The sequence below is a fragment of the Idiotropiscis lumnitzeri genome, chromosome 19, assembly GCF_059441095.1.
Source record: "Idiotropiscis lumnitzeri isolate Australia: NSW breed Sydney's pygmy pipehorse chromosome 19, RoL_Ilum_1.0, whole genome shotgun sequence".
NCBI classification, from domain to species: domain Eukaryota; kingdom Metazoa; phylum Chordata; class Actinopteri; order Syngnathiformes; family Syngnathidae; genus Idiotropiscis; species Idiotropiscis lumnitzeri.
The window spans coordinates 6,914,763-6,930,574 of NC_142409.1; the positions used below are offsets into that span (position 1 = coordinate 6,914,763).

The following is a 15,812-nucleotide window of genomic DNA, read 5'->3' on the forward strand; positions in this document are numbered from 1 at the left end:
AAAAGCCAAGCTAGCAAAAATAAAAGCAGGCCCTAAAAAAAAAAAAAAAAAAATGACATCCAAATTCCACCTCCACTCAGGACCTATACGACGAAACTTTTCCAGTCCTGCTGCCCACCCCACCTCGACTACTCCTGTCCCCCCCCATCCACCTCCTTTCTTCGTTTTCTTCACATGCTTTTACAGTGAGGTACGCTGAAAGCTCTCTTTGTTGCCACGGTCTGTGGCGTTTGAATGGTACCAAACAAGCGCCCAAGTGCACCGAGCCCCCAAGACGGCCTGCTGAATAGAATTCTTCCCCTGACTTCTCCCTGGCCGAGCGACAATGACTGGGACCACTCCTTTCTAGTCGGGCCCGCACTAATGGCTAAGACAATATTTGCTGGAATGAGGGGGATTTAATTTGCATTCAGGCTGTCTCCATTTCTTTTCACAAGACTTTGGCCTGCTCAGTTCAACGGTGCCGCAGCCTCTGAAACTACACTGCCGATTTTGCTTTGATTTTTTTTTTTTTTTTTTTTAAACCCCCTCCACCTCCGCACAGTCAGACCCCCGAGCCAGTTTTTTTTTCCCCCCTCAATCCTTAGTTCCTTTAATTTAAAGTGGCAAAAGAACGGTGAGCATCTGGGTGTTATTGGAAAAGAACAGGTGTGACTTTCGAAGATTAAACTGCCCTTACAAATCAAATTCCTTTTTGATTTATGCAAATGTGTTGCACTGATTTCAAGATTCTTGGCTGTAATTCCTTTTTATATAAACCTTTTTTTTTTTTTATTATTATTATTTTGAAGGCTCCTGATGAAAGCGTTACTTGAAATGTGTAGATATAATATCCTGCATGTGTTATCTCAAAATGATTCTCAAAGGTATTTTTACCGGTACAAATTGGATTTGGGCAACAGAAATAATTGGGAATTAACCATCTCGGGGGCTGTGGTAGCTTTAGATCAGGGGTGTCAAACATAAGGCCTCTGGGCCGGATCAGGCCCACAAGTGGGTTTATTACGGTCTGCGAGAAGATTTGGTAAAAGTATAAAAATAAGTACAGCCCAACTGAATAATTTCGTCAACACGTCAGAAAATATATTTATATGTTTCCTGGTAAAAATACTAAAGTAACATTATTTTTCTTTGGTTCACAAAAACCAATCCAGTGTCTGCTTTAAGTTTCTGAATGAGTTGATTTGTTCCTTTCAATTTGGTCGAACATCTGTTCCAAAAGTGCAATTTTCTCCACCACAAATGTGATGAAAAATTTCTTTGACACCCTTGCTTTAAAGTAGCCCTTTGCCTTGTCGACTTTTAAAGATAACACTCAGCAACCCTACTGTAAAGATTTTTCTTACGCCCCCACAAAAAAAAAAAAAAAAAAAGTACACACACACACTGCGTTCCTTTGATTCAAATTTGTCCTTTGGGGTTGCAGCACACCGTTCCTGCATTTTGAGCAGCGAACTGCAAAACGTTACTGTTTTGAAGACATCTTTCAGAAGGAAAAGTCTTCTTCTGTCGAGAGGTTTGTGCCATGGGAACACGCAGGAGGGAGGTAAACAGACATTTGACAGTGCCGTTCACTCACTGCAATAAAGCGGTTTGTGTTTGCGTATGCTGTTTGAGGAGTCGGAGCAGGTTTTCCGCACCAACGTTTTGCTTGAAGAGTGTTTTTTTTTCTTTCACTCAAATTTTTAACAGCTTGCATTAGGAACGCTGCTTGACCTTGTGTTTGACCTCTTTGCAAAGCCGCGCATCATCAGTGCTGATGACTTCGTCAACCCACTTGTTTTATAGTTGTTTTATAGTGAATGATGCAAATTTCAATCGTTTTTTTTCCAAGTTCGGCGGGCCGGATTAAAACATTTAACGGGCCGCATGTGGCCCCCGGGCCATAGTTTGCCCACGCCTCTAACTGGTACTATTTCAGTCATTCTCGAAAGAGAGCAACTATCTCTCGATTGTGAAATAGTGAATGGCTTCTTGGGTTTGTTTTGTTTGTTTGCATTGCGCTTCTCTCCTACAAAGTGAACGAATGATGTGTTTTGAAGGACACCATGGCAGCAAATGCACTCATCATAAACATGGCATCGAAAAATTTATTTTCACAGCTAACCAAGGCGCAAAGGGCGGGAAAAAAAAAAGTGCATTTACTCAACACAGACTGAAAGCAGGGAGTGAAATGCAAGCAAACTGACGAGACAACGAGGCACACCTGGACAAGATAAGCAGCTGGAAGGAGCTGAGCGGTAGACACAAGGAAAAGGTGGAAATGGAAATCTAACGAGTTGATGAGACGTGGGAAAAAAATGACATGAAACAAAAATAAACCTAATCTATAAATAAACAAAATTAAATTAAATAAAATTAAATAAAATTAAATTAAATTAAATTAAATTAAAAAAAAAATAAATAAAAAAGAGCGAATGGGAGAAAATGTCCCTAAAAGAGTTTTTGTTTCAATATGGCACGTATGACTCTCCTATACTCAATAAGAGTGTCTCTAACCTTGTAAAAAAATTTAATGGTATGCAAGGAAAGCTACAGTCCAACTTAACTACATTTAAATTTACAATGATGGTCAAAGCTAAATCAGATGTAATTGTCACAAAGCAGGGACACCCCCCCCCCCCCCACACACACACACACCGGTAACCTTGAAAAAAAAAAAGAAGGGAATAATCATGCAGAAAAAAGTTGAACAGAGTAAAAGTTGGTGAAGTGGTATTGATGGAAGGGTGATGGAGGCCAAGGGTTTGAGATGTGCTGAGTGTATTGGGCTTGGATAGGCGCAGGAGGAAACCTCAATCATAACGAATGCAGAGCTCAATTTCTGCCCAGCGACGCTTTCGGACTAAGGGGGACCAAATCCGCCATCATTTTTTATTTTTTTCTCGCCCGCGGCCATGTTGACTCCAGCCAGGCTGTTGGGTCTGATATGACTCCAGGCTATGTGTGAGCCAGTCCTGCCTGCCGTGCTTCTCTGTGGCCAGGTGGGTTGGTGGTGGGGGGGGGGGGGGGGGGGGGGGCGTAGGAGGAGGCAATCTGGCTGTGGTGATGGGTACTTTGAGAGTGTGCGTAGTTTTCCACAGGGCAAATACTCATGCTCCCATCCACCAAATTAACGAGATGAAGTTCCAGCGAGAACGATTGTGACAGCTTGTCTATCTGCTACGTGCCAGCTCAAGTGAGATGGAGCCGCCTGTGTCTATACAGCACAAATTCCAATGACGCAATAACATACGTACATACATAACACAATTTCCATCAATTAACAATGTTTGGTGATTTATGATGAGCATTTTACAAAAGATCAGCAAGAATGAGCCCCAGTTGTTTTTGTTTTTTTTTTTCAGTACCACCTTAAGGCTATACTTTAGTTCTCTTTTTTTGTGTGGAGAAGCACACTTCTACACGTACTAAACAACACTGGATTTAATGTTTTTCACTTCCAAATGAGGTTGACTGTAAAACTTCATCTAACAAATGTTTATTGGCTTAATGCGAACATATAACGAACGAATCATGAAAAAAAGCCGAATGGGAATTTGCATACATTTTACAGTAATGATGGCAATAATTATAATAATAATAATAATAATTAACAACAATAATCCCAGACATTCTCTGTGCTCTGTGGGGAAATCCAAAATGAAAATGTGAAAATATGACACAGTATTAAACTAAAGGGGCGTCCTCTTCCTGTCAATTTTAATTACGCCGCTTGCTTCCAGTAAAACTAAAACTGCATCGAAGGGGCTCAACTTTAAATTTAGACTTGCCTATTAGGTATATTGCAAAGAAAGAAAAAAATTGTGCAATATAGCAGGGGCGCAAATGAACTGTGATCTCAGGGGTTGTCTGTAAATATATAATTTGAAGTGCGCCACTCTTGTCGATCTAGACTTAGCTCGACGAAGGTAGCAATTAAGCGGAAGTCTGGGAACAAGAATCAACAAGAGCTAAAGAACGGGGGGGAATAACATGTGGGGAGGCTAAGATACAGTTAAAGGAATGTTATATTTGCCTTCATGGGATTGAATATTTAACAAAGCGCTTGGTTAAAATATAACACAATGTTCAGGCGTTGGCATCCCTATAAATATTTAACCAGTGTATTCGCTCGTGCGCGCTCTTGGAAATTGCAGAAAGGCTGCAGGAAAATATGATGCAGGATTAAGACATTACTCTGACCTTACGTGTCGCACCAACCCTCCCTCGTTATGTTTTCATATTTATGTTTTGACGAAAAGGAAAATTGCTTCAAGTTTATGTTAATAAATTACGCCTTCATTTTTTTTGGCAGCAGGCTGACAGGTAACTAAATCGAGTACTATGGCATTTTTTTTTTTTAACCAAGAGTATAGAAGAGAATATATTTATATGTATTATATATATATTAACAGATTTTGTGTTCTGTTCATTGTTTATTTATTTAATGTGTAACTTTGGAAGTGCTTATCTACTTTTAGGACATCAATCTATCGAGCAATTAATTGTCTTCTTTAGGATCATGTGTGAGTTGGAGTCTTTCCCAGCAGACTTTGGGCGTGAAGCGGGTTCCAATTGGACTGCTCGCCAGATTATCGCAGCTAATGTATGAACAAACAACCATTCACATTTACACCTCCTCTATGGACTGTGTTTTTCTTATGCGTTTTCCCAAAGTTTCACATGCAGATGTCAATGTTGTGGAGGGAAAATCCAGTTCACACGAAACTGCAAAAAAGACAGAAAAATGCTGAACTATGCATGCCAGGCCAGTAGGTCACCCACCTTTTTAACCCTTTCCTCTCTTTTTACCACCATATAGCTTCGGCATACATTCAAACAACAACACCTAGAAACGTTGGCCTGCAAAAATAACTGCTTTTCTTCCCGGACAAAAGAACATAATCGAATTTTGATATAACCTATCTGTGTGTACTGCATGGGAAAAGAAAATGACGTTACGTTAGCGATGTAGTGCATTCATTTCTTTGGCGTATCAGAAAAATAAATATATATATATATATATATATATATATATAAATAAATAAATAAATATATAAATAAATAAATATATAAATAAATAAATAAATATATATAAAAATATAAATAAATAAATAAATAACATATATATATATATATATATATATATATATATATATATATATATATATATATATATATATAAAGCATGATTTCTTGTTTTTTGAAGGGGTATAAAATCCAAATAAAAAAAAAAGAAAAAAAAAAAAGAAAAAACTGAGTGCATTTCAGGGGAATTTAGCAGGCTCCTGCTACATGTTTGTAAGTGTGTCTTCTGCGCGATATGTGAAATGTGCCAGCTAATTTATTCACACTGAGAGCATTAACAAGACTATAGGTCACATTCTGCAGTCACACTAACTGCTGCTGCTAATCATATATTTGCACTCAGTAAGCAATCCTACGGGTGTGAACTAAACGACTGGATTCAATTCACTTAGACTGTGTTAGTTAAGGCTTAGATAGACCAATCCGACATCGGCCAATTATGATCGACGCCTACCTCGCAAGGCATTGTACGTACATTGTCATAAACTGTTTACTGTATGAATTGGTCCGTCACTGGCTTAAAATCCAGATCATGGATATTTTTATTTATTAATTTATTTATTTTTAATGAAGTTTCATTACAGCTACTCTTAATTATTGTGGGGAATATAGAGTATCCAGAAGTAGATTTTGGGAAATCAGGCGGGCTGATGATTTGACATCTTGAATGGCTTTATTTATTTATTTATTTATTTATTTTTTAATTGCTGTAATGATAAATAATTTATTTAGTAGAATATATATCAAACATTCTACTGTATAATATGCGACAAGACTTGGGCCACATAGTTTTGTCTTCAACGGATTTGTTACTGCCACCTTCAGTACTGGAGGGCTACAGCTGGCCTCTCGCAGTCGGTGGTTATGTTCACACGTTGACGACATGCAAGAATATGAAAGAGTCGAACAATGCACTGATTTATCAAACTAATCTAAAAGACCAATGAAATAGTCCTTTTTCATTCAATCGGGATGCAATGTTTATTATCATGTAATTGCCTCACGGGTCTGTGGAGGTTGTAGGTTACGGGAACCTGCAACGTGGTAAGAGCCTGGAATGACGAACAGATAGGAGGACGTTCACAACAGTGACATCTGAAACCGACCCCTTTCGTTCTAAATGGCCATGAGACACAAGAGCACAAATGCGTGGAAACATGAAGATGTTTCACCCCCAAAGTTCACATCACCTCAAAAGACCGCTGTGATATGTGCTCTGGGGTGAGCTAACCCACTCCTTGGTTGTTGTGTTATATATTTTGGCTTCCAAAGGAGGGGAGGTTGCTATTTCCCCTGCCATGCCATATCATACATCCAAGAAAAACCAGAGAATATATTACAGTTTAAAAGCAGCTAATATCTTCATTGAGTTACGCTAAAACTATATCCTCTGTCAGTATTTTTTTTTTTTTAAATTGCGATTAGAGCTTTGCAGTCTCTGGATGCTTGCCTTTATGTCAGATTATAAAAATGAGTTGTTCATGAATATACAGCTGGTTAGCCTCATTCCGCAACATTGGCCCCTGTGTGGTTTTAAGCCCGCTCAGTGAAGGTAAATAGAGTAAATAAAGACAGACCTTGCAGCTGCTAATGTACTTAGTGTTAGCGGTAAACAAAATGAGATTACTGTGGAGGGAAGGCAAACTCAGAATTTGATTTACTCAGTTTAGCGTAAACAGCTTGTCAAACTGCCGCTGTGCTGCAGTGAAATGTGTATTTGACTAACAAGCAGTCTAAGTGTTTTTGTGCTGTTCATAAAGTGGATGAGGGAATTTGTCACTGAAATTGGATGTGGGACGTGTGTAGACATCTTCCCCAAAATATAGATAAATATAGCGGGGGGGCTTTCTTCACTGCTGTTTGTTCAATTCGCGGCAAGAAAAAAATTTGCCACAACTGCACAGTTTTAAAATATCCAATATCATTTATGGTGACATAAAATGTTTGCATTGTGAAATTCAAGAACCACCATGATAGGCATGGTAAATAAATACCTGGCAATGTTTTATTTTTTATTTTTTACAAAAATAGATTTAGTTTGCTATGAGAAAATATACCCCACCCCTTGTGCAAATATATCTTGAATGACAAGGGAACAAGCCCAGTGCCCTTTTTATGATTATAGATTTTTGGAATTTATACAACCACCCCCCATCCCCCCCCCCTCATTTTTTTTCTTCCACAGTCATTTTACGTCTCCCTCTTGCAGTAAGGGAGAAAGATTTCCCACTCACCCAGACAGGCTAATTGCATTGATTCAATGCCTAATTCTAATGGCCAGGAGAGGTCATTTATTCACTCCGTCTCGGCTGGCTGATGATGAGATTAAGGATGAAAGATAACGCTGCCGAAAGAGATTGTAGGTAGGAGAAAAGTGGGCCAGAGCATATTGTAGATAATTTTGGTAGATTCTATTCTTTAGTCCTTTCACCCTTCCCAGATGGCTAAAAATGTCTTCCAATTCTTGAGCCGATAATTGGGTGTACGAACAGAAGAGGGGAAGTAGTTTAATTTACAATTGACTGCTTAAAGGAACCAGACGGGATGTTCCAAAGACAAATTTCCACCAACAGATAGAGTTAGGTTTGGCACGGTATGGATAATGAGCAGAACATATAATAAGTAGTTTCTTCAAATTCCATTTCGGTGTTCACATTGTAGTCATAATTCTCGGTTGACTAATAGCGTCGTGGGCAGCCAGCTGTGTGTTTAGCTCCATTCCAGCAGTCTTATGCGGTTTGAGCTCCCAAATGCTGGCTACCTGTCAGGTTTATCTCACCCAACACCTCAGCAAGGTTTCTTAGTAAATGAGCGCGAGCAGTTTATCTAAATACTAATGTAAACTAAGCAAATAAATGATGACTTATATACAATTTATATACAAAAAGCGGTGCGATATTGGTGAGTTAACCAATAGAAATAATCCACAGAAATGACTATTGCAACATTTGTCCAAAGATACAAGTATGACTTCCACCTCCATAATGAATGATCTCAGGTGTGGTGGACCACCCCACTCAAATCCACCTCACCCCCACCCAGATTGGTGGTAGATGAAGGCATCACAGGCCGCTTTTTACAATGAGAGCACTTCCTCCAGGCCTAATGGCCTCTGAGCTGCAGCTTTTGTCCCCTGATTAGCCAGTCTATTGAAGGCTCAGACCTCTAATTGCACAGCCTGTTTAGCAACCCAGAATTACAGTGAGTATTAATGAGGCACAATTACTGCGCCCAGGAAATCTCCCGTCCCGGACCACTCCATTTTGCGGAGGTACCCAAAAAAAAAAAAGAAAAAAAAACCTCCTTGAGTGTAGAATTCAGCCTGCTGTGGAGCAAAATGGAGCACACACACCCTCCATCCATCCCACAGCTTTTCACGGGGGTGGGGGATACATGTATTTATTCGAAGCCATCTCATAATTAGGCCCTAGAGTGAATGACGGACGATTGAGTGTGCGAGGAAGGCGAGGGGAGAAAGAGAGGAAGGGAGGTGAGGGGATTGCGGGAAAAAAAAAAAACTATAGATACAAAAGGCGGAAGAATGACAGACACATGAGTTGAACCCTGCTTGGAGAAATGAGGAGACAGAAAGATGGATGAGGGGGAGGGAGAAGAGCGGAGTGGGGGTGATGTTGCCAGTGAGTTGAGGGGGTCAGACACAGATTAAAAAGCTGCAGTTTAGTCACGTATAACATTTTGGCGCTGCAGCTTTGTTGGAAATCTACAATATGGAAGCAGATAGAGGTGACCATAAAAGACGGGACAGGAAGCTCCTGGGTCCGTTCCACGAGGCGAGCTCGGGGTTACTGCTCCAAGCCAACTCACGATGAGCAGTCACCATCGGGGGAGGGCTTTCGCCCATTCCTTTTATACACCTAACACACACACACGCACACACACCCCACACACACTAAAATTTGAAACAATGTCTTTTTTTTTTTCATTTCAACCAAGAAGGCGAAGTAATTGCCAAACTGTCACCGCTTCGGCTATGTGGTCATTAATAAAAAACCCACAGACAAGGAAGCTCCCATTTTTTTAAGTCCCGCCTGTTAAATGTACATTTGCATATAAGAAAATCTCTGCCTCTGACAGTGTGGGCATTAGGGATAAGTGGGGTAGTACACCACCAGATGCAGCAGATGGCATTATGCTGAACAAGCATGCTCTTTTCTTATGTTTCACTTGAAATCAATCTGGATAGATTTAACACCTCACATTATTATATTACGTCATAGTGGATCGTTCCTTTGTCATAAATTTCCTTTTTTTTTTTTTTTTTTTTTGGGAGTGGGTGCGGCTGTCACAGGCCACAACCAGATGTGTCACAATTTACCAAGAAGAATTTCTCCGAAATGTATGACGTTAATATATAACAAAAAAAAAATCAAAAAATAAATAAAATAAATAAAATACATAAAATAAAAAAAATATGTAAAATAAAGTAAAATAAATAAACTAAATAAAGCCTGCATTAACAAAACAGAATTCATTGCTCCTACTGAAATTAGCTAGTCCAGTGGTTCAAGCTTTGTACACCAAGTACCACCACACCAAACGTTTAAGTATCATCATTTTGACCCCCAATAAAATCCAGTAAGTCTTAATATCACTCGAAGAAACTGTAACATTAAGCCTGGACTGGCAAAAAAAAAAGGCCTTAGTATAGAACCATGTCAGATGTTGAGTGCCCTCAGTTCTACAAATATGACTTTGCCAGGATTTACAGCACATGGTTTCTAGCGCAGAGAGACAGAAAAAAAAGCAAAAGGCATTTAAAAAAAAAAGAAACGAAAGAGCCATCAGGAGACACGACAAAAGTGATGTGACACAAAACAGCAACAATGACGTGACAAGAGTGACAGAAACCAGTGAGCTAAATACAAACAAATTGACGAGCCAATGAGGCACACCTGGACAAGAGACAGTTGCTGGAGGGATTTGATTGGTTGACTGCTTGACACCACGAACAGAGGCTGAACAGGTGGAGACGAAAACCTAACGAGGAGATAAGACGTAGTGGGAAAAAAATAATAATATGAAACAAAAAAAAAAGAATCTAAATCAAAACAAAGTCAACAAAAAACAAATGATGACTCTGGAAGTAAAACATTAAGATTTTCGTTTCCAAGAGGAAAATTCAGATAGTAGGGAAAGAAAAAAAAATAAAAATAAAATCAGATATACTCAGAACAGAAGCAGGACTCTCCCAATTAATGACCAAAATTAGATGAAGTGTGTATCGGATATCTGCTGTTGAGACAGTAGCGTAAACAATAAGATTCTTTCTTCCCCTTCAATTAACATGCCATTACAGACAAATAATTGGAAAAAAATATAACAAAAATCTGAAAAAGGCATCAGAAGTGAGCACTGGCAGTGCAATGCCAGCCTTTCTATGTGGAAACTGAAAATTCTGTCTACCTCCTGAACAAGAATGGACCAGTTCTATAGATGAGATAAGACAGAGAGGTGGAAATGTTCCTCCCGCTCCTGCAATTAACATGGACGTCACAGTCACTCATCAGCATTCCGTCTGCGCCACTTTCCTGAAGAGACGTGCACCAAACACACGTATTGATTCCTCTGCCGCCTCGGCAGATTGTAAATGCATTTCGGAGCGAGCCGGCGAGGCGAGGGCTCCTCAAGTACTCGTGCATGGTTTGTAAGGTCTTAAATTCGGCCTAGATTAGTCTCCCTAAAGAGGATTTGCAACTTTTGTGTGGAATATTCGCAACGCTGGCTGAGACATTTCAGGAATGTTCAGTGTGGGGCTTTCTGCGCATTGTGTTTACTCACCCGTCAGTCTGTTTCTCCATTTTCTTTCCCTGACACCAACACACCTCACCCACCATGTGCGACCCCGTCTGTTGGCGTTGACAGTGCAAACGTGAGTACATTAGTCTCATGCGATCTGCGCTGGGAGCCTGTCTGTCTCAGCTCAGCTCAGAGCACTTCACCTGAATGGCCTTTGTTTTGCCGTGACCCCCCTTAGAGCGGGTCGCAGCCTGGAGCCATTCCACCCCACTGTGGCCCTCCTCAGGTTTCCCTCTCCCAGAGATATCCGGGGGAAGAAAAGAAGAGGATCACGACAGGGAGATGTAAAAAGAGAGGTTAGAGGCTCAGGTGAGCCTAGCGTGTAGCTTGTCAATCACACATCATACAGCATCGCTCTGGGGAGGTTCTTTCCTTCCACTCCGGTGCCCCCTCTTCTCAACGTATGATGCTTTATTCAACTTTCAATGTCATCTGTCAAACCCGAGAACAAAATACTTTTTACCCGGTTGGACAATATATTTATTAATATTATGATTATTAGCGATGGGCAAGTAGCGATACCGTCCTTATTTTAAGCAGAGATGGGCACTTGACCCTTTTTGGCCAGTCAGTCCCCCCTCCCCCTCCGGCCACGATCTCGGTACGTTACCGATCCGACTTGCCGACTTCCCTTACTCGCCTTGCTCGAACATGCCAGAGGCTGTTCAACCTTGGAGACCTGCTGCGGATACGGGTACGGCCTGGCGCCGAATTTACACCCTTTCCAAGCCTCGAACCTCCAGACTTATTCTTAAAAATTGTCAGCCCCCCGACCCAACATGTTTGATACCGCTTATTGGATCTCTTTGAAAAAAAAATGCACTTTATAAAATTGTCACCCCTCTACGCACAATTAACTTATCAGTCTGCTCTCCACTCTTGCATTGTCAGGAGATCCCGATCTAAACGGTGTCCATGACTGATAAAGATGTCCTCGGTCTATACGAGGTGAGATAACATCAGTGAGTGGAGAGCCGAAGCATTATTAACGCTGAGCTTTGCTTGCCTGATGCAATTTATAAAAATACAACAAAGTGCCCCTCAGTGGAGCTCGCTCAAGCCTGCTCACCTCATTTGACGGAGACGATGACCTCGATTGATCCAATTATTGTTTTTGCTTGGGACTGGAGACCCTGTCGTGGAGTATAACGTAAACATAGCGCTTTCATCTCTGGGATGTTGCACATTGCACTCTCATCATTTTTGGTTCATTAATTAGTTATTATGAAAAAAGTTCATCTCAGATGACACTCACTGACACACAAACGCAGTCAGTCACAAATCTCCGATGACCAATTCACAGAACGCAGCAAGTGGCGCTCCATCCATTTCTAAGTATTCGTCCAAATAAACGTCTCTTTGAAATTGACAGCCTGGCAGTTGAGAAATAAACACCACAAGCCACGAGTCGATGAAATCCGCTGATATTGATGCTAATGACATTGTCACCCCTCATTGTTTGCAAGACACGCTAAAATGTTTGGGAACATTTGAGGGCTACGGCTATAATCATTATAAATTCGAATGAATTATTCATATAGAAATGACACTGCTGTCAGAGTTTATTTGAAAGGGGGCGGATAAAGCTTGACAACATTCCGAGGCTTTTTTGTTTGTGGGGAATATGAGGGGGGGTTGGCGTTAGAAACTGCGCCGGATAAGGTCATCCATGTCCCGCAATTCGGCCTTGGGGGATTTATCTCTTGCTCGTTCGCTGTCAGCGTGATTCAAATATAGTTTATGTGAACTTGGTGTGAAGGTTGTCGCAAAGTGGGAAATAACAACATTGTTTACATACATAATCATGTTTTAATCAGACTGCTAATGAGCACTATAAGATGCCCAGGGTAGCTCATCAGGGGCATTGCTTAGCCTCTGATGTGCATAACAAGAACAATTGTGGAGTTTAAACGAGACGTGCCAAGCCCGCCGTTGCAAACTCCACAAGGCCATTTGCGTTCCACATCTGCTCTGTTCATCCCACCCTCTGCTTGCGGTTTCCCGTTTCCCTACCTTGCCATTTTCTGCCTCTCTCGCTTTTCCAGCCTTCCGTCTGGCGGCCATCCTCGCCCGTGCCATCTGTTTCTCCCGTGCGCCACACGCAGACGAGACAGGCGGTCTTAGAGAGGGAGCAAAAACAGGGGGATGAGGGAGGAAGAGGAAAATGGAAAAATACGCATGCTTGGAGACACTGGAGTCATTTACTGCGTGCTGGCACGGAGATATGACCAAAATGTAATGAATTCAAAGTTGGCTAATTTGACTATCTCCAGTTAGTTTCAGATAAATTCTGGACAAATGAAGCAGCCGGAATGAGTCACCGCTCCAAGATTTCAATGAAATGCGCTTTGTGGAGAGTTTTGGCATTTCAATCAAATCGACTGCATATATTGAATAAGCTAGGCAAGAAAACCACCAAAGGGTTTGAGTTCTCATATTATTGCCGTTGTCCCTTGCCACGCTAACTCTCTTCAGACTCTTGTTGGTCAAGAATGTTGCCGCACATGTCCTGACAGGAACAAGGAAGTGAGATCAGATTTTCTAAGACTGGCTTCTCAACATTTCAAATCCTCCTTGTCTTCCGCAAAGCTCTTAATGGTAAGATTGCGTCTCAAAGAGTTCGTTACACCTTCATTAAAAAGTGCATGATCACTATCGAGACTTCACGTGGATTTTCTTTTGGGGCATCTGGCAAAAAAAAAAACAAAAAAAAAAAAAAAGGTTTTCACCTGGTGAAGTTATATGGTTGATATTCTGTATGCAATAATTTATTAATCCAGTTCGCACTTTGCTAGAACCAAACAAGTACGAGTGGTGATGAGGATCCAGATAAGGCAGCGACCACACATTGATGAATTAAGATTTGAATTAAGATCTCAATGGAACTCTAATACGACCCTTGATTGATTAATTAAATGATTAGGAGCGACATGCACTGTCAATGGTGTCCAAAGATGTCAACTATATGAACCTGATAGACTGTACCAAGATAACCTTACCGTGTGTTTTTTATCTGACTGTCTGCCCTTGAGTTCCAAACATTGACTTTTTTCCAGTCTTTGGGGTACTTTTAATGAAGCAACAAATGGCCAAGCAAACAAGGAGCTGGACTAGAAAAATCAAAAGTCAGGAATCTGAGCATATCTGTATCCAAAATACCTAACTAAGGCGTGTGCAAATTACGGCCCGGGGGCCACTTGCGGCCCAATGAACGTTGTAATCCGGCCCGCCGAACTTGAAAAAAAATTAAACGAATAAACCTTGTTCATGTTTTATTTTCTGTATAATGTTGTTTTTCAAAGACATATATATTGTTGTAACGCTTTTCTTCACTTTCATTTAAAATTAAATGTAATTTTTTTCTCCAATGAGGTGAGGTTACCAAAACACTCCATCCATCTGCTCCTGGTCCGGCCCCTCTGTCAAAATTTAGAACTCAATGTGGCCCGCCAATCAAAAAGTTTGCACACCCCTGGCACTCTAACTGGATGAAGAATCTTCCCATCTCTGCGTGTCGGTGTTGAAACAATGCAATTCCAATGAGCGTGTGTGTGTGTGTGGGGGGGTGTGTGTTTGTTCGTGTTTCCTGTGCAAACGGAATCTGCGCAAATCGTCCTGAGTGGAGAGAACAAGTTGCACGCTGTTTTACAAGAGGGGAGATAAATCTGTCAGGAGTGTCAAGTAGCAGGCGTCAAGGCAGCCAAAAGCAGACTCCTGCTAGCTGGCCAGATTCTTGTGGCATCAGATGGCTGAAAACACCAGACAATCACACAATAACACACACTCTCACACACACACACAGTGAAGAGACACACAAACTTGTTTGGCTCAGGGACGGCAGCCAAAACAAGTCAGTTCTTTGGCTGAGGTAGAGCGGACCAAACCCGCCCCCCTCCCTCTTGCAGACAATGTTGTGTTTTAATTAATTTTCAAGTGAGTGAAAAGTAAATCACTTGTCTCAAGATTTCAGTAAGAGTCAATCTCACAGTTTTTTTTTTTGTTTGTTTTTGTTTGTTTTTACACATGACATGTTCTCGTTTGAACTTTTGTATTTTAATGAAAACATGGTTTGGTAACTGCAAGAAAGACCATGTGGCACTTGTAGCATTCAGTTTCTAGATTTCAATACAATTCTTGTATTTAGCCACTGAAATAACCGGTGATTATAACCACCAACGGAAACTGTGACAAACACGCAACTACCACGTTGTTATTACCTTTTAAAATTGGTCCATTCAATATAATGGATTGGATTTAAAAAAAAAAAAAAAATCCCTGTCACTGTGTGACTTACCATCATAAAAGTGTTGCTGGACACTTGGTGGAGATACTGTTCCAATTTAAAGGCTTTGTTCACTTCTTGTTCCTCTCACTCAATGGATTTCCTCCTGAAAACACACACACTGGTTACACACAGGGACCGCAGCTGTAAAGAAGGATTTACAGGGGCCGCCTGTCCTCCCAGCAGTAGGCTGATTGGAGGGGCCGGCTGTGTTTGTTAAGGTAATGGACCCTAGGTGAGCTAATTCACAGGGTACACGCTCCACGCTCTGTCACCTCAGCAGCATCTCCGTTGGGGGGCGGTTTGGGATTGGTGGTCCGAGCTCTCCCCCAAATCTCCTCAGCCTTGCTCTGGCTACTTCAGCTCCACCTGAAAGTGATTAACCGAGGCTAGCCATGAGCAAACAAGGCCCATATGGAGTGTGTATAGGTTGGAGCCTGGGCAGCCTTCCTCCACCTCTTTGCAAAAAAAAAAAAAAAAAAAAGAGGCCTGAGCAAACATGGCTAATCAAGTCTTAACAAGCAGCCCCGGGTTAGTGTGAGCCCGCTAAATGCCACCGAGGCTCTTGGAATTGTGTCCGGCAGATTGGCTAAATCTCCTCCAAGCTTTTCCTTTACAAGATAAAGTTGCATTAGCATATCGC

At 41.1% G+C, this 15,812-nt stretch overlaps 1 long non-coding RNA gene across 1 annotated transcript; it reads right to left on the reverse strand.

The window, feature by feature from the left end:
• Positions 1–12,903: 12,903 nt before the first annotated feature.
• Positions 12,904–15,533, reverse strand: LOC148318291 (uncharacterized). The gene is made up of 3 exons (XR_015839867.1): positions 15,445–15,533; positions 15,182–15,275; positions 12,904–13,006 (listed from the first exon to the last, which is right to left on the reverse strand). It is a non-coding gene; the product is annotated as an uncharacterized LOC148318291 (long non-coding RNA).
• Positions 15,534–15,812: the final 279 nt, after the last annotated feature.